Raw genomic sequence first — 20,506 nt, forward strand, 5'->3', positions numbered from 1 at the left:
TTTATTTTTTATTAAAGGTATTATTTGAGTTTTACAATTCCCCTCCCCATCTTACTTCCCCCCCCCCCACTCCACAGAAAGCAGTCTGTCAGTCTTTACTTTGTTTCCATGTTGTACATTGATCCAAATTAAATGTGATGAGAGAGAAATCATATCCTTAAGGGAGAGACAAGAAGTCTAAGAGGTAACAAGATCAGACAATAAGATATCTGGTTTTTTTTTTTTCAAAATTAAAGGGAATAGTCCTTGAACTGTGTTCAAACTCCACAGCTCCTTATCTGGATACAGATGGCACTCTCCTTTGCAGACAGCCAAAAATTGTTCTCGATTGTTGCACTGATGGAATGAGTGAGTCCTTCAGGGTTGATCATCACCCCCATGTTGCTGTTAGGGTATACAGTCTTTTTCTGGTTCTGCTCATCTCACTCAGCATCAGTTCATGTAAATCCCTCCAGGCTTCCCTGAAATCCTGTCCCTCTTGGTTTCTAATAGAACAATAGTGTTCCATGACATACGTGTACCACAGTTTGAAGGACATTTACTTGATTTCCAATTCTTTGCCACCACAAACAGGGATGCTATAAATATTTTTGTACAAGTGATGTTTTTACCCTTTTTCATCATCTCTTCAGGGTATAGACCTATTAGTGGTATATGCCCTTTATTTTCAACAAAGACTGTGACATTAAGGAGATGATGCCATGACAAGCATGTGAATTGGATTTGAGTGAGGGGGACCGTGCTGTCATCAACCTCACTTTCTTCTCCAGAACCATCTGGGTCCAGTGGTCAGATATGAATCAAGATAACTGGAGATGGCTCTGCATATGAGGCAATCAGGGTTAAGTGACTTGCTCAAGGTCACACAGCTAGTAATTGTCAGATGTCTGAAACTAGACTTGAATTCTAGTCCTCCTGACTCCAAGATCAATGTCTATCCACTGCACTACCTAGCTACCCCTAGAATGGGCTAGGATATTTCACACAGAAGAGACAAGAAAAAGTTTTTTGCAATGGAGTGGAAGGGGGAAACGTGAGGGGGAATAAATGAGTTTTCATTCTCTTTGGAAGTGGCTCAGAGAGGAAATAACATACAAACTTAATAGGGTATAGAAATCTATCTTACCCTGAGGAAAAAATGGAAAGGAAAGTGATGGGTGAAAGGGAACAGAATGAGGGGTTGGGAAGTGGAGGTGATAGAAAAGAGGTAAGATCATAGGAGAGGGTAGTCAGATATAACACACTTTGGAGGAGGGACAGGGTGAAAGGGGAGAGAAACTAGAATAAATGGGAGTGGGACAGTATAGGATGGAGGGAAATACAGCTAGCAATAGTATCTGTGGGAAAAAAACATGGAAGCAACTTCTCTGTTGGACTTATGATAAAGAATATGATCCATCTCAGAGACAGAGAGGATAATATCTGAACACAGGTTGAAGTTCACTTTTTTTCCTATCACATTATTTTTCTTTAGGTTTCTCTGTGGGGTAGGGGGATGATATTTACTTTTACAACAAGACTTTTGTAGTAATGTGAAAATAAATAATGTTGAAATTTTTAAAAATATGTAAGATCCTTGAAGGCAGGTTACATTTATTTTTTCTCTTGCAACTCAAGTTCTTAGCACAGTACCTGTTACACAGTCAAGTCAACTAGCATTTACTAAGTTTCTATTAATTAATAAATACCTGGTGATTGATCCCAATCAGACATATTACTCTTCTGTATTTCTATAAAGCAGATTGTTTGTATCACCTTGTTAAATTAATCAATACCATTATTATGTTTAGTTGTGTTCTATCTATACACACATTTGTCTTCTATTGGATAAACTTCTTGGAGACAGAGACATTTCTATTTCTAGAAAATTGCCCTGTACATGCTTTCTAAAACAATTTTAAGGCAATAGGGTTAAGTGACTTGCTTAAGATCACACAGCTAGTGAGTGAGATGAGCAGAACCAGAAAAACACTGTACACCCTAACAGCAACATGGGAGTGATGTTCAACCTTGAAGGACTTGCTTATTCCATCAGCGCAACAATTGGGAACAATTTTTGGCTGTCTGCAAAGGAGAGTGCCAGCAGTATCCAGATAAGGAGCTGTAGAGTTTGAACAAAGTACAAGGACTATTCCCTTTAATTCGGGGGGAAAAAAAACCCAGATGTCTTATTGTTTGATCTGGTTACCTCTGAGAATTCTGTTCTCTTTAAGGATATGATTTCTCTCTCATCACACCCAATTTGGATCAAGGAACAACATGGAAACAAAGTAAAGACTGACGGAGTGCTATCTGTGGGGTGGGGGTGGGGGGAGGGAAGCAAAATGGGGGGAAAATTGTAAAACTCAAATAATATCTTTAATAAAAATTTTAAAAAAAGATCACACAGCTAGGCAATTATTAAGTATCTGAGATCTTGAACTCAGGCACCCTGATTTGCTCTATCCACTGCGTCACCTGGCTGCCCCCACAAGTAAATTCGACCAAATACTTAAAGAATCATTAATTCTAATACTATAAAAACTTGTCAAAAAATAAAGGAGCCCTACTAAATTCATTCTATGACTCAAATATGATTTTAATGCCTAAACCAGGAAGAACAAAAGCATGGAGAGAAAACTAAACCAATTTCTCTTTTAAAAAATTGATACAATAATTTTCAATAAAATTCTGACAAAAACATTATAGAAATATACAATACACTCTGACCTCTTATACCAGGAATGACAAAATACAACATTCATTCCTATTTTTAAAAAAATTAGAAAACATAGGAATAAATGAAATGTTTCTTAAAATAATAAATAGTATCCACCTAAGACCAAGGACAAGCACTATCTGAAAGGGATAAACTAAAAGCCCTTCCAATTAAATTGGGAATGAAGAAGTAAGGATATTCATTTTTCACTTAAATTATTCAATATTGTACTACAAATGCTAGCTAAATAATAAGAGAAGAAAAAAGAAATTGAAGGAATAAGAATAGGTAATGAAGAAACAAAATGATCACTTTGGAGATGATATGATGGTATACTTGAAGAACCCTAATGAATTAACTAAAAAATAGCTGAAATAACTTTAGAACATTTTCAGGATGTAAAATAAATCTATACAAATCATGCCAACAAAATCCAATAAGAAAAGATTGAAAGAGAAATTCCATTTAAAACAGCTTCAGATAGTATAAAATATTTAAGAGTCTCTACCAAGACAAAACCAAGAACTACATAAACATAATAAGAAAGAAATTTTCACCCCCCCCCAAAAAAAAAAACAGATCTCTAAACATTGACCTCCTAGCAGGGCCTAGGATTGAGAGCCATCCATATAGAGATGATAATCAAAACCATGGAAACTGCTGACTATAGTGAAAAAAGAGGAAGAAGAAGAAAAGAAGATCCAAAACAGAGTCTTAAGGTATACTCACTTTTTGGGGGGGGGGGGGGGGCTTTTGAAAGGCAGTAGGGTTAAGTGACTTGCCCAAGGCCACACAGCTAGGTAATTATTAAGTATCTGAGATCAGATTTGAACTCAGGTCCTCCTGACTCCAGGGCCAGTGCTCTATGCGCAGCACTACCTACCTGCCCCCAGTACACTCACTTTTAACAGAACAACCTAAGATCCATCAGAAGACATTGAGAAATGCTCAGAAAGTTAAGGAATTAGGTAAAAGCAATGTCACAAAAATTATGCAGAAGAAGAGGGAGATTGATAGTGTCAAGCCTGGAAAAAAAGTCAAGGACTCATACTGAGTCATTATATTCTTAATTAATAATATACTTTCAATTGAATAAAACTGGAAGTTATTCTTAAAGAAAGATGGAAAAAGTGAGGGCTAACCACAAGTGCATTAAAGATTGGGCAACCTCAGTAGAGAAGAGTACTTTGTACTACATCAGAAATAGATGCTTTGTCAATATATTTAATTCATTTTTCTCTGTTTCTAGGGAATAGTAACAGGGAAAGATTATAACAGGAAATTATTGATGTAAAATAACATTCTACTACAATAGTTTAAAAATTTTAAATGCACATGCTTGTATTGTCAAAATTATATCATTTACTTTGAGAAAAACTTATTTTCACTAGTAAAAGTCTCTCTTTTATTATTTATAGCTGTTTTCCTAATCAAAGAGTGAAAAAAAATTTCTTTAACCTTCTCTCAATAAAATAAACTGATTAATACCATTTTTTTTTCTAGTTACAAAATTCAACTTTTTAAAAATCAAAATGAGCTCTTAAATGTAATTTATGGATCTCATAAAAATGAGATACACAGACCAAGGCATCAGTTTATTTTTTAATCAATTATCTTGCTTTCTTAAAATTGTCAAGAAAACATTTCACATATATTACTCTTTGTGCCATTCCAGTCAGTCAAGAAAATCATATCCCGATATAACCATTTTCCATTTTCCTCTCCTCTTTTTTTAAAAACATAGTAGATTAATTGCATATTGGTAGGTTATAATGCCATTTTAGTATCTTATTGTTAAATTTTAAAGTATATTTTCATAATTTGAGTATAAAATGCTATCCTTAAAATGATGAGGTCATCATGCTTTAAGTAGAAATACATGAAACTATTCATTGACATACATATTTTTTCTAAATTCAACCTTATTCTGAGGAAAAATCTTTAGCTTCCACAAAATAAACTTATTTCAAAATAATCTATTTGGCATTCAAAGTCCTTCACAACCTATCCCCTCCTACCTTTCTAGTCTTCTTACTATTCCATCCATATTCTGTAATCCAATGACACTGACCTTGTTGTTTCTTGCACAAGACACTCTATCTTAAAACTTAAGGCCTGAAATTCTCTTCTTCCTTTGTTTCTGATTCTTGGCTTCCTTCAAGTTCCAACTAAAATGCCATCTTTACTAGACACCTTTCTCAATTCCCCTTAATGCAAATGTTTTTCTTCCATGAACATCTCCAATTTCCCCATATATATTTTATTTTGCATAATTGTTCGCATATTTTCTCTCCCATTAGACCATAAGCTCCTTGAGAACAAAGTCTGTCTTTTGCCTTCCTTTTTATTCTCTAGTGCTTATCAGAATGCCTAATACATAGACATTTTAAAAATACTTAGTGACCGATTGATTCACTAGAATGCAATTTTTTACTCAAAACCTTTTATGCAATTTGAATGCATTACAAGTAAAATTCATGTAAATAATTCAAGATATCAGTAGTTGAAAGAATATTTTTTTCAGCTGCAATAAGCTCTCTGCTGAGAGAAGGATACTTCTGTCAAGCAAGTACATATCTAGTTAACAATTGCCCTTTATCTTAGTGAAGTCTTCCTGGAAGAGTTTTGTTAATTCCTTATTCCTTGAAAACTTTGTAGTAAATATATAAGGAAGTGAACAGGCACTATTTATTTCTACCAGCAGTCCAAGTTCTGAAAATATATTTTAATACTATAGAAAATAACAAAGACTTAAACAATGAAAACTGAATTAATGAATTGTTTTTCTCTCTGGCAGTGCAGAATCTAAATTAGGTTATATTCTTGTTTTTTTGCCAAGTTGGAAATGTGGAGATGTATCTTCACTTTTTTTTCCTCCATTCATTTGTCAATATAGGTCACCATAAACTTAGGTGAAATTTACAAAGTCTGATTTCCTCTTACCAGGATAATTTCTTAATTTATCTTCTATTATTTTCCTATATCTACAACTATCTTTTGTATAAGTATTTTCATACCTTTTAATCTACAACTACAAGTACTTTTAAGATTTATTTTTACCAATATTATCTAAACTCTGGAAATTGCTTTTTTTCTCATGAAAAAAATAAAAACAATGACAAGTTCTTTTTTATTCAAAATAAATTTATATTTTTAAATATCTAGATACTTACAAATTTCTTACTTCCTCAAAGAAGTATATAGTTCAAGTCCCACCTTCTACATGGAACCTATCCAGAGCATTCAAAAGCTAGAATCCTCTCTCTCCATGTTGTATTTGTTTTGCATATTTCTTTTATATATTATTTAGATATACATTACCTCCTTGACAGAATGTAATTTAAAGAAGGGGTTGTTTCTTCTTTTGTCTTTTCTAAGAATATAGCACAATAACTGCCACTTGATAAGAACAAATACTGATGGATTTGTTCATTCATAGAGCTATAATATCAACAGAAGAATATCAACAGTTTTGACAATGGGCTATTGTCAGACAGAATAAGGTCCTTGACATTGTGACAGTCACAATCACTCAAATGAAGGTAGTTTAACAGAAAAAAAAATCAAATGGATGAAAAATGACTACTTATCCCAAATTCTATTTACTTGAAGAGGCTGCCTATTGAGGTGATCTATCAGTAAATGTGTCTTGGATAAGTATAAACTGGCCAATGTGATGAACTCAGAATTGAACAAGAGAGGATTAAATCTAGAAAAATGATATCAAATTATTTTAATATTTCATATATATTTTAGACAAAAATGCCAATGAAAAAAATCAAGGTCAAAATGGGTACAGAAATTTAGACATACAGGAAGATATTAAGAGAACAAGAAATCTGTCAGATCAATGGAGAGGGGAGAAATTTATGACCAAAAAGACATAGAAAACATAAATTGCAAAATGGATGATTTTTGACTACATTAAATTAAAAAGATTTTGCACAAATTAAACTAATACAGCCAAGATTAGAACAGAAAACTGGGAAACAATTTTCACAACTAATATTTCTGATAAAAGACTCATTTCTAAAATACATATAGAATATTGATTCAAATTTATAAGATTATGTCATTTCCCAGTTGATTTAATGGTGAAAGGATATGAACAGGCAGTTTTCAGATGAAGAAATTAAAACTTTATATAATCATATGAAAAAAGTTCTAAATCATTGATTAGAGAAATGTAAATTAAAACAATTATGAGGTATCACCTCATACCTATCAATTTGGCTGAGATGATAAAAAAGGAAAATGATCATTATTGAAGAGAATGTGAGAAAATTGGAGCTCTAATGCATTGTTGGTGGAATTGTGAACTCATCCAGTCATTCTGGAGAACAATCTGGAATTATGCCTGAAGATCAATAAAACTGATCATGTTCTTTGCTCCACCAATATCAATATTAAACCTATATCCCCAAAGATATCATAAAAATGGGAAAAATCTAATATGTTCAAAATTATTGTATGGAATAGATAGACTAGGCATAGGAAATGATTATAGTAATCTGCTGTTTGATAAAACTCAAAGAGTCCAGCTATTGGGATAAAAACTCTCTCTTTGATAAAAACTGTTGGGAAAATGGAAAGTTAGTGTGGAAGAAATTTGGCTTGGACCAGCACATCACACCATATAGCAGGATAAGATCAGAATGGATATAGGATTTAGACATAAAAGACAATATTATAAGCAAACTAGAAGATCAAGGAGTAGTTTACCTGTCTGATCTATGGAAAGGGAAGCAGTTTATGGCCAAGGAAAAGATGGAGAACATCATTAAAAACAAACTCGATAATTTTGATTATATTAAATTAAAAAAGCTTTTGCACAGATAAAACCACTGTAACCAAGATCAAAAGAAATGTAGTAAATTGGAAAACAATTTTTATAACTAGTATTTCTGACAAAGGACTCATTTCTAAAATATACAGAGAACTGTTCTGATTATTTCTTTTCATCCAGTTGTCATTTATACTAGGTGTTCTCTATCACTTAATTTTGAATAATTTAGATCCCATTTGATTACAGTATATGCTTTACCTGTTTCTATTGATGGTTTTATGTATATGTGGTACATGAAAAGATGTCCCAAGGGAATCCATCTAGGTGCAGGACTATTTATCTCTCATTGATCAACTGGAGGAATAATGCAACTGGAGGAAAAATATAAACTAAACAATACAATAAAACAAAAAATGTATGACATTGCATAAATAAATACATCTTATCTATAAGATGTCTTCACTTAGGTCCTACAGAACTAATCAGGTTTTGGTGAACCTCAGAAGTAGCTTTGAGTAGGAAGAGAAATCATAAAAGGATAAAAGTCCAGAGAGGCAACCTTATCTGTTTTATCCTACAAATTTTTTTTGGGGGGGGCAAATTTTAAGTATAAGAGCCTCCCACTTTTACCTTTCTACCTCCTTTCCCTGAATCATTCTGTTCAGTGTAGAATTACTTCCCACTCGTTTCCCCATCCCCCAGTCTCTGTTCACCCACTACCCAATTATCCCAGCTCTGAAATTAAAAACTGAAGTAAAACAGGGCTAATCCAGAAATTAAACTGTGTGACTCCAAAAGGTAAAAATCATGGATTTTATAGAACAGAGTTAAAGCCCAATCAAAATATTTTACTGTTGGGACCCATAAATGAGAAAAAAAGCTTATTCTCATTCTCAATTAAAGAAATATAGCCTTCCTCAATCTATATATACTACCAAGAACCGAACTAAAAGTAGAGGATACTCTAGGAACATATCAATGTAAGACTAGTTCAGGGGCATATGTTTCAAGATCAAATTCTTAAGAGTATATTCTGACAAGGGAAGCTATGTCAGAAATAATACCTTATAACTTTATGCTTGTATCTCCTTCAGCAGTATTCTGTATATACTCAATGGAGAATTGAAGTCAATGACAAAAATCTTTTAGAAAGATAATTTTACTGTTTTGAAATTCACTACTCACTACTACCAAAAATTTTATGACATGTTTTGAAAAATTTAATTGGCTTCCTTGAAGTATTTGATATGTTCTAAAATGAACAGTTCATGATGAATAGAAATCAACACACATGGGGAAGGGGTTGAAAAAGGGGTACATTTCTTGAACTACAGCTATGGGGAAAAAACAAAAATGCTTTAGCTTGAAGAAATCTATAGGAAATTTTTTACTATCTTTTATTTCCTTTGAGACTAAGTAGTAAAAAAAAGCAACATCAAATGAAAATAAGATTGTATCACCATTAACAGAAGATGGCTTAAAAACAGAGGAGACTGTAGTACTAATACTGTAGTGCTCACCTGATTGATGTTTTTCAAAGATCCAAGGTTGAAAATGGATTTTGTTTTTAAAAAATATTCTGTCTGGTATACTGATTTCTAAAGAAATAATATGAACAATAGAAATATGAGTTGATCTGTATATAACATATTTTTCAACATTTTGTTCCTTTAAAACTAAAAAGAAATCGCTAAAATAAAATAGTTAATTCCAAAACATCAAAGTTTAAAAAAATGATGTGCATTTAAATTCAAATTTATAATGAAAATTTTTCTTTCATTATTTTAGAGGTCATATGTATGACCTAAGATCTCATGTGTAATCAATAATTTTTTTTTAGGTTTTTGTAAGGCAAATGGGGTTAAGTGGCTTGCCCAGGGCCACACAGCTAGGTAATTATTAAGTGTCTGAGACCGGATTTGAACCCAGGTACTCCTGACTCCAGGGCCGGTGCTTTATCCACTGCGCCACAATAATTGTTTAAATAAACACACCAAAACAAATAATGCATGGGTCCTAGTTAGAATCCTCTAGTACAAGTTTGTAATAAACTCAGAAAAATATTTCTTTGACTCTGCATAGATGCTGCTATATTTTTCAAACATGGTAGATATCTAATTCTTAGCCAATTATATTTTTTCTTAACCATTCAGCAAACTTGAATTAAATGTCTTATGTTGCAAAGCACTCTCCTAGTCACTAGTATATAAGTACAGAAAAGAAAAACCTATCTCTTTCTTCAGTGAGCTTGCATTGTGCTAGTGCCATGCAACATATATATACAGATTAGTAAATGGAAGGTAATTTGAATAGTCCTAACTAATAATTAGGGATGAATTTGGAATGCTTCCCATAGCAGTTGGCACCGGAGCTGAGCCTCCAAGTTGTAGAAGGAGAAACTTGTGCAAAGCTACAGAGTGTTTGAAGAGAAATAATGTGAAATAAGTCTAGGAAGGTAGGCTTGAATCACATAACAAAAAGCTTACAGTGCCAATCTTAGGAGAGTGTGTGTGTGTGTGTGTGTGTGTGTTTTACCTAGAGGCAGTAGGGAAACACTGAGCTCTTCCACTTAATCAGCAAACATTTATTAGGAACCTACTACATGTCAGACATTTTATGAGGCACTGAGAAAACAAAAATCAGAGTTCTTTAAGTGACTTACATTCTTTTAGGATATAATTTATATATACATGTAGAATATAATGTAATATATATAAAATAAATACAAGGTGAATTTTGAGGGAATAAGGAAATTTTCATGGCAATTGAGAAGTGCTGTGGTAGAATTTAGTAGATGAGCATTTTAGTTTAGAAGGAAACAAGGGATTCTGAGAAGCAGAACTCACAATAGAGGGGAACCAGGTTTGAGCAACCAGGTAAGAGAAATGGAGTATTCTATGTGAGAAAGCAAGAAAGCCAGATTAGGAGAGTGATGGAGGATGTGAAGAATAATGTGGTTGGAAAGATTGGAACTTTATTGTGGAAGTCTTTAAAAGCTATATTTTGGAACTTATTTGATATATTATAGGCAATCATCAAGTAGGGGGGGTGGGGTGTGTGACTTGATATAACCTGTTGTTCAATCATTTTTCATTTGGAATTTTGTTGATAAAGATAATGGAGTGGTTTGCCATTTCCTGGAGTGGTTTGCCATATTTTCCTTCCTGAGGCAATAAAAGTTAAATGACTTGTCCAGGAAAATAGAAATGGCATGATTTGATCTCAATATGTGTATATATATGTATATGTGTGTATATATATATGTATGTATGTCTCTGTGTATGTGTGGAAGGGTTATTAGAGAGAATAAAATACTTAATTTCTATATTTATAAGTATATATATATATATATATATATATATGAATATAAGTAGATATAAGTATATATTTAGTGCGAAAGACTAGGGGGAGTCAAGGATAATGCTACTTAGGACCTACCTATTTGGTTTTGTTCAAGTCATTTAAATTTTTGAATCTTGATTTCTAATCTTTAAGATGAAGGAGTGTGATTAGAGGCCTTCACCAGCTCAAAACTTCTTATTCTATGATCCTAAGATTTCTGGAGCAAGAGAATGACATGATTAAAACTATGCTTTGGGAATTTTCTTTTGAAAGCTCTGTAAAGGATAGATTGGAAAGGAGAGAGACCAGAAACAAACAAAATGTTGGGAATGATTTCATCAGTTTGGCTATTCCCTTCATTTATGTTGTTCACAGAACATTCATGACCTGCCAAGGAGGCTCCAATCCAGCGGAAATCTTCCTCCATTGTGAAACTTGGACTAGCACAAACTTGATACTTTTGCCTTCAGAATGTCTCTCTTCTGGACTTTCATTCTCATTTTATGATACTAACTTTGTTTCTTGTCTTCTATAACTTTGATAGTATCTAGTCAATAATGCTGTATCCCATAACTATGTCCACAGTTCAGGTATCTTTTGACATCTTCAATTTTTTTTGAATCATGGTACTCTATGATTTTTATGTACCTAGCTTCACTGGGAAAGCATAACTGGGGTATTAAAGTAATGGTTTTTTAATGAGAATCAGCAATTTAGGATCATCGAGATCCCTGGGCAGATATATTTCCTCGATTTAATCTTTGTCAGAAGAGTTCATTTGCTCTGGAGGCAGAGGACCTGGGTTTGTATTCTGCTTCTCACAACTTTCTACCTGTGTTCCATCCTTGGAAATGCTAGCTAACCTCATCCTTGTTTGCTGTCAGTTTATAGATTAGGGCTTGGAAACATGTTCTTTGATCCAGAGATACCATATTATCCCTACACCCTAAGTAGGTCAGAGTTAGAGGGAAAGGATCTTGAAATAGCAGCTATTTTTGATAGTGGGATAAAAGTAGAAACTGAGGGGTATCTTTCAAGTATGGAGAGCTAAGCAAATTGTGAGTTAAGAATATAATGGAATATTATTGTACCTTAAGAAATAAAGAAAAGGGGACAGCTAGATGGCGCAGTGGATAGAGCACTGGCCCTGGAGTCAGGAGGACCGGAGTTCAAATTTGGCCTCAGACACTTAATAATTGCCTTGTGACCTTGGGCAAGCCACTTAACCCCATTGCCTTAAATAAATTTAAAAAAAAAATTTAAAAGATGGGGGGAGGGGACAGCTGGGTGGTGTAGTGCATAGAATACCGGCCCTGGAGTCAGGAGGACCTGAGTTCAAATTTGACCTCAGACACTTAATAATTGCCTAGCTGTGTGAGCTTGGGCAAGTTACTTAACCCCATTGCCTTAGATAAATAAAATTTTAAAAAGAGATAGGCTTTAAAAAAAAAAGAAATGAGGAAAAGCATGATTTCAGAGAAATCTGGGAAGAGTTGTATGTACCTTTGCAGAATGAAGTGATCTAAATTGGTGGAACAATTTCTACAGTAAAAATATAATGAAGAACAACTTTGAAAGACTTGGGAACTCTCATTACTACAATGATCAACCCCACTTTCAGAGGACTGGTAACAAAATGTGCTACCCAATTCTTAACAAAGAGAATAAGACATTCATTTTCAGACATAGCCAATGTGGGAATTTCTTTTGCTCTTCTGTGAATATTTGTTAAAAGAACTTTCTTTTTCTTTTTTTCCTTCTCTAGCATGGAGCAGACTGAGGTGGGGGGGGAAATAGATAAAATAAGTATAAATTAAGAAAAGAGAACCAGAGTTAGGCCAATGGCCTGTTGGTTCAGCTTCTCTCTTTTGTATCAAATGAAGCCCTCATGTTCATATGACTATAGTATAAAAGGAATATCCAACAAAGATACTGCATCACTTAATGTGGGTAACTCAATGTTCCATTCTTCTCCTTTCACAGCTTTGATATGTTCCCCAACACTGAAGGTTAACATAGCTGGAGCTTTAGCCTTCTGAGACAGTGGTCCTATCACAGGACCATTGAGGCACAGGAGAGAACGTAAGGAAGGCAAACCAGAATCATAGTCAAACAAGATATTTTGAATTTATCCTTCAATTTAAAAAAAACACAAACTATAGTTTCTTACATTAACCTTTTTTGTTTTCTGCTTTGTATATATAAGTCCTCATCTTAATTAGTATTTGTAAGGTCAGAATGAAAATAAACAAATGTAAAATATGTTTGTAAGTCAGCGTTTGCAATGCTAGCCATTTTGAATATGAATATACATATATATATATATATATATATATATATATATATATATATATATTTAACTTCCTAGGCATTATACTTAAATTTCAAGTAAACTGTCATTTAATATTATAAGTGACTAGATTATGGATTTTTGTTTTTAAAATTTTGAGATTCCTATAGAAAGTCTTTATGAAAATTATTTTTAAATTGATGTTTATTCTTCATTCTTGAATAATACCATGAGATCAGGAAGGTGATGCCATGAAAAGATATGAATTGGATTTGAATGAGGGGGTGCTGTACTAAGTCAACAGCTTCACTTTCTTCTCCAGAGCCATTTGGGTCCTGTGGCCAGATATGAATCAGGACCACTGGAGATGCCCTGAAAGAGAGGCAATCAGGGTTAAATGATTTACCCAATGTCACACAACTAGTAAGTGTCAAGTGTTTGAGTCTGGATTCGAACTCCTATCCTCCTGAACCCAAGGCCAGTGCTCTATCCACTGCACCACCTATCTGCCCTAACTTTTAAAAATACATTTTAAAAGGATAGCTTTCAAAGAGATATAGTGCTTTCCCCATAATCTTTTCATTTCTTTTTGTTGAAGAAAGTATTTGTGATTAATAGAGATGCGACTTTTGTAGTCTACCTATCCTTGACCTATCTAATTCTTTACTCTCTTGAATCATATTTTCCAACATTCTCCTCTATGCCATATGTTAAGTTAATTTGGAAGGTCTTCTTGAGCTCCTTGTAAAATTCTTCTACATATTATCTATTTCAATTGATGTTGCCATATAAATTATAATTTCATATTTTTTTGAAAATATTTGTGATCAGTGCAGGTGATATACGAATATGATCACATAAAATGATGGGGGGTTGCCTTTAGTACAAGGTAAAATCAATGTTTTCAGCTCTTTCAGGTCTTTTATTTAATCTTCTAAGAACCAGTGAGATATTATTCAATTTAGCTACAACTTTCTCTACAAAGGAACTACCTCTGAACTATCCTTCCATTTAGCTACAACTTCCTTCCTAAAGTCATAGTCAAAAACCTCCTCATGGCTTGGAAATGACCATAGGTTCTTAAAAGCTATACGAAAGCCATACAATGTTTTTCTGTGCTAGAAAGCTTTTTAGTATTGTCCCAATTTTTTTAATATTGCCCCAATTTGAACTTAGTCCGAATTCAACTCCTTTAGCCTACTTTCAAAGATTATCTATCATTATTATGGGCAACTTTCCTCTATTAGACTGGTCATTTGATCATGAAATATTGGTCTTTGTAATCTATTAAACAAAGAAAAATGTCAAATGGCCAATAGTAATAATGGTATCAGACTGGCATGAAAGGGAGTATAGGATTCTAAGAGACACAATTTTTAGACTTTTTATAAACATCAACTTAATTAACCATTGATACTTCAATATGAGAGATTTGTCCAGTGACCAATATGGAGGGCATTCTGTTATATTAATTTATCAACTGAATTATTGTGAAGATTAAATGAGTTGACATGCAAAGTTTTTTGCAAAAATTAAAATATTACATTATTATATCATTATTAAATAGGTGAAGTTCATTTGAAATGATTAAATAACTAAATTCAAATGTAATTGATTGGTTTCTTGTTAAAAAAAATTGAGCCATGAAAATTAAGTATTGAATAGTTCTTTATATAGGTAAAGATTTTCTTTTTTGTATTTCTAAACTCAGCATACACATCTATTTATGACAAGAATTTCAAAATTAGCATGATTTAATTCATAATTCAGTTGATAGGTGCCATTCTTTTCCCCATTTTACAGATGAGGAAAATGAGGTACAAATATGTTGTTATTTGCTCAGTTATAGTGAGATTCTGAGACAGGATTTAGCCTCCCAAATTGAGAACTCTAACTGTTCCACTAGCTACCTGATAATTTTAATATTTATAATTCATCACTTACTTCTTCCAAGTGTATTACCTTCCATTTTATTTGTTCTTCCCTTTGCCTCTGAATATGTATTTTATTTACTTTTTTTTTAGGGTTTTTTTTTTTGCAAGGCAAACGGGGTTAAGTGGCTTACCCAAGGCCACACAGCTAGATAATTATTAAGTGTCTGAGACCAGCAGGTACTCCTGACTCCAGAGCCGGTGCTTTATCCACTGAGCCACCTAGCTGCCCCTATTTACTTTCTCCAATGATAATCAATGAGTATACTTATTTGAGCCTGTTCTCTTCAGTTTTCAGTTTTCAGTTTTTTTATCAGAATATCACAAACTATTTAAAAAAAATTAGATTTAACTTAAACTTATTGAATAATTTTCATGATTTCATAGTATATGATAAGCTATCCTACCTCCATCAACAGTTGTTTGACCATGAGAAAATCATTCTTTCCAATTTTCATTTTCCCTATCTGTAAATAAAGACTTTGGACCAGAAAATCTTGAAAATTTCTTCCAATTATGAAGTTCTGTGTTTCTATAATCTAATGTGTTGATCACTGAGAGTCTGTTGCTACTAGACTTTCTCCCCAAGTTGATGTAGAAGAGTAAAGTGCTAGAATAATCAGGAAAACCTGAGTTCAAATTCTGACTCAGCCATTTCCTTACTGTGTTATACAAAGCAAAACCTTTCACCCTCTCTGAACTGCAGTTTTCTCACCATGTGAAAGAGATAATAATATCACTTGTATTATAGAGTTATTGTGAAGATTATATGAGAATATGATTGTAAAACACTGTGAAAACCTTAAAACCCAAAACAAATGTGAGCCATTATTACATAGGAGGTAATGCTGTAGTCACTCAATATTGTAGCATGATTAGGTATCCTCAAATTCCATGAGTTCTGAGAGGCATTTTTTTCTTGTAGTGACTTTGGGGCTCAGTTAATTCCATTGACTGTGACTGGAACAAACATATTTCCCTTGGTCTCTCCAGATCCAGTTCTGAGTTGAAAGTAAGAACACCTTTGTTAGGAGTAGACTTGATTGTTGATTTTTGTTTTGTTTTGTTTAGATAGTGATATAAAAAGGCAATTGACATGAACTCTGACACATTTACTTAGGTCTTGAGTTTAATTGGGACACCATACATAGTCAACCTTTTCATCAGTTTGGAAGGAACAAAATGAAAGCTAATTTATTATCTAATTGACAGAAAGAAAAACTTTTTTTTAATAGTGGCCTTCCTGTCTGCTTTTAAAATGAAGCTTAGTGGTTGAGTGCTGCTGATTGATTAGTACCTTCTCAGCCATTTTATTTTGAAAGTTTGTAGAATCCTCTAGGGAAATGTCTCTGTTAGGGAGTGTTATTTCTAAATGTCAAATTTTACAGAGCATTGGGAGAATCTGGTAGATATATTGCATTAATTTTTGTTAAATTATTAAAAGTGATTAGAGGTCGAAAGCATAGGTCTAAAGGGGGAGAGTGAGAAAGGAGCAGGGTCTCAGAACGTTGTTAGTGGCTCTACTTTGTGCACTCATTGGAAAGTGAGGCTACCAGCAGAACTAAGAATTCTTGATAAGTGGACCAAATTATAAAACACACAATACTTCTGCAACTCTCTCCTTCACCCTACCACAAACTATGCACTTGACTGAACAGGAAGCTGATTGATATGCTAAAAAGTGTTTCTGCAACTTTCTCATTGATAAAACCTCTCAGACAGCCCAAGACTTATTAAGGGTTGCTTATTCTTTTTATTTTTTTGAGTTCATGGTTCATAGTTTTAGAGCATGGAGACACCCAAGGAAAGATTTCTCAATTTACAGTCAGGAAATTGAGATTTTAAGAAATTAACTATACTTGTCTGACTTTACAAAGCTAGTAAGTGACACAGTTGAGATTTAAACTCATCCTTGCCACTGCATCATATGTTGTCTTATTAAGTGCATTTTCAGTAGTTTCAGAGTTAGTAAGTACTAAAGCCTTGGTTTTAACTTAGGTGTCCTGAGTCCAAAGCCTATGTTTATTTCATTATACCCCTCTGTAGTCACCATTCTGTTAGGGCCTGTGAAAGATATAAAAGAAATATGTCATTGTGCCTTCTCTCAAGAAATTTACCACTTAATCTTAGTTATAATTGCATATGTGAATTATTTAGAAAATAGTTAAATGCCAAACATTGTGGTGATGCAGTTGCTTGCATATAAGGAATTCAAAAGAACAGTAATGCCATTCACTAGAATAGTTGAATTTTTGTGGAGCAGATGAGACTTAAGCTGGGCTTTAAAAGAGTAAATAGCATTATACAAAAGTGAAAGAGGTATCAGAGTGGAGAGAATGTAGGAAAGTAGAGAGAAAGATGGAAGGGGAAAGGATGAAGTCAGATAGGGTCAGATGGTAGAGGGTCTTGAATGACAAACTGATTTAGTGAGATGTAGGGAGCCATTGAGCAGAGGAGTAAAATAATAAAAGATGTTTTAGTTCTAGAAATATTTAAGACTACTTGGTTGAGTCCACAGTGGGCTAAGAGCATTCATCCCTTCCCATCCTCTACCCTATTACTACAGTTTCTGCTAAGTTTATTGCTTGAGGATTCTACCCGATTAAAAGGAACTCTTGGGGGCAGCTAGGTGGTGCAGTGGATAGAGTACCAGCCCTGGAGTCAGGAGTACTTGAGTTCAAATCTGGTCTCAGACACTTAGTAATTACCTATCTGTATGGCCTTGAGCAAGCCACTTAACCCCATTGCCTTGCAAAAACTCTTCTTTTTCAAGTCATCAACTTCTTAACATACCCCACCAAGTATCCCATGTCAAAAGTTTACTTATGGTTCACACCTAGAGCTTCTCCCCAAGAAATGGAAAGTAAGAAAAGAGGAACTCAGTGCTCAGTATGAATAGGGCAATGGACAGGTAGTTTATTCCTACATTGAAAGAAATGTTAAACATAGAAAGAATTATAGTGAGAATTAATGATTAATGATTTAAATGGAATTCAGCAATTTTAACTAATAATTACTAGAACAATCCAGCTGGTAGTTTTGTAGTTAAAGTTCATCAAGAAATAAAATGATTTAGGGGCAGCTAGGTGGCGTAGTGGATAGAGCACCAACTCTGGAGTCAGGAGTACTTGAGTTCAAATCAAGCCTCAGTCACTTAATAATTACTTAGCTGTGTGGCCTTGAGCAAGCCAGTTAACCCCATTTGCCTTGCAAAAACTGAAAGAAAGAAAGGAAGGAAGGAAGGAAGGAAGGAAGGAAGGAAGGAAGGAAGGAAGAAAGAAAGAAAGAAAGAAAGAAAGAAAGAAAGAAAGAAAGAAAGAAAGAATGATTTGAAAGGATGCTAATTAGTAATTGTATATTTGATCTTATCTTGGTACTCTATTGATCAGACAATTTTTACTTTGGGGTCAATCTTCCTTCTAGTGGCCGTACATCTCTAAAACCTGCAGCAGAGGATTTTTCCACCCTCCTAGGGTTCCTCTTGCTACTTGAACCCAAAACAGCCTGTCCAGAGAACACTGTTGTCACCATACCCTTAAGTTCCATCACTTGGAGACTAGATGAGGAACAGTGCAGTCTTCTTTTGTGAAACTGTCAACTATATGTACACTTCACCTTTGGGAAGAGAGAAGTAGAAGTGACAATAACTCTTTTTGTACCTCCACTGAGCCACTTAACCCTTCTGATTCAATGGATAATTAGATGATTTTAAAAAATCACGTTCCACTTATAAGTCATAAGTCCCTTTGGAAGCAGGAGATGCCTCCCTGCCCCCCCCAAAAAAAACCTCTTATTTGTTTTCCTAGGTGCAGACATAGAATAGCTGCATATGCTATATACAACCTATGCCACATAGGAGACTGTATCTACATGGAGATAAAAATGAATCTAGGGAGATGATTTAGGAGGCTCTTGTATGAAGAGATTGTGTCATGTGGTAGAGTGCTGAAGTGGGGGATGAAGAGCAAAATTATAATACGTATATTGCTTACCTCATAAGGTTCTTATGAATTGATAAATGCTGTGTAATGTTATCATAGACTGAGTGAATGGAGAGAAAATAGCAAATTGAGGTTGAGTAGTTTACATAAATTTAATATTATTAATCTGTTATAGTCATTCTGGATTGCAATGTTTTCTAAATAGCTGTTACTTCCTTAAATTTATGAAACTTTTATAATTTAATGTAACCATTTTGGATGAGAATATTTCCAAAATTAATTGTATGTATCCCTGACTTCCTAAAGAGAATAGGATACATATACCTTTTCTTAAAGATTTAGTTCTATTTAAAATTATTGTATAGTGTTACAATGCATTAATATCTTCAGAGTTTGTTAAGATTGTAATACCTTTGTTGCCTTTAATAAATGACTTCATCTTGTTGTGCTTTTTGAATCATGTCTCTTCAAAGACTTGTATCTTCCCTTTCTGTCAAACCCCCATTTGAACTTTTTTATTAAGTCATTGGCATCTTCTCTTATTTTCCAATTTTCTATTTCTACTCTATTATGGATTTCAAAGGAAATCAGACTTTTCTCACTCAGTGAGAAGTACTTTTAGCTCTAAAGCCAACTTCTAAAAACTCCATAACACTGTATTTGTATTCAGAACCTACCTTCAAATTAGAAAGACCAAAGAAATCCTATATAGCTTGGAGTTCCAGGAAAGATTTAAAAGTACATGTTTCTGATAATTGTGGAGTTTTCAGAGATCCCTTTATTTAGAATATGGACTTCAGCAAAATCAAAGCAAAGAGACATTTTTACTTAGAAGTTACTAACATTAAAAGAATAGGATATATAGAAGCAAGATCAAGAAATGTTTAAATTTTGCAGCTAGGTGCTGATTAGTGCCAATAATAAATTCACATTATTTGAATTTTCATTGTATGTTTTCACTGGACTAGAACCAGTTACCATATTTTTCATATTATTATAATAGTAAATAGCACAGATTTGAATAATGCCTTTTCACAAATTTGTTATTCACACTATTCAAAACCTAGCTATATTTCTCAGAATTCATTTTTCAGCACACATAGAGGCACATTCTCATACACCCAGAGACAGATATCTATACTTTCTAGAAATGAAAACTGTAGCATTATTTATGCATTTTATAATTGTTGTTTGCTAACCTGACTTAGACATTATATATATTAATCCCTATGAGTCTCAGGTAATATAATGGATTTTAAATTCTTTGCAAATCTTAACGTACTTCATTAGTGCCAGCTATTTGTTATGATTATTATTCTTTTTCTAGCCCCAAAGCACATATGTCGTATACTACATAAATACATCATATAAAATCTTCAGTAAAAGAACTCAGATAGGGCAACTAGGTGGCGCAGTGGATAGAGCACCGGCCCCGGAGTCAAGAGTACCTGAGTTCAAATCTGGCCTCAGACACTTAATGATTACCTAGCTTGTGGCCTTGGGCAAGCCACTTAACCC

At 33.7% G+C, this 20,506-nt stretch overlaps 1 protein-coding gene across 2 annotated transcripts in view; it reads left to right on the plus strand.

Moving 5' to 3' along the window:
* COG5 (component of oligomeric golgi complex 5) overlaps positions 1 to 20,506 on the plus strand; it is a 351,259-nt gene that overhangs the window by 230,132 nt on the left and 100,621 nt on the right. The gene's annotated exons all lie outside the window — the stretch shown is intronic.

This window comes from Macrotis lagotis, chromosome 7 (genome assembly GCF_037893015.1).
Source record: "Macrotis lagotis isolate mMagLag1 chromosome 7, bilby.v1.9.chrom.fasta, whole genome shotgun sequence".
NCBI classification, from domain to species: Eukaryota; Metazoa; Chordata; class Mammalia; order Peramelemorphia; family Peramelidae; genus Macrotis; species Macrotis lagotis.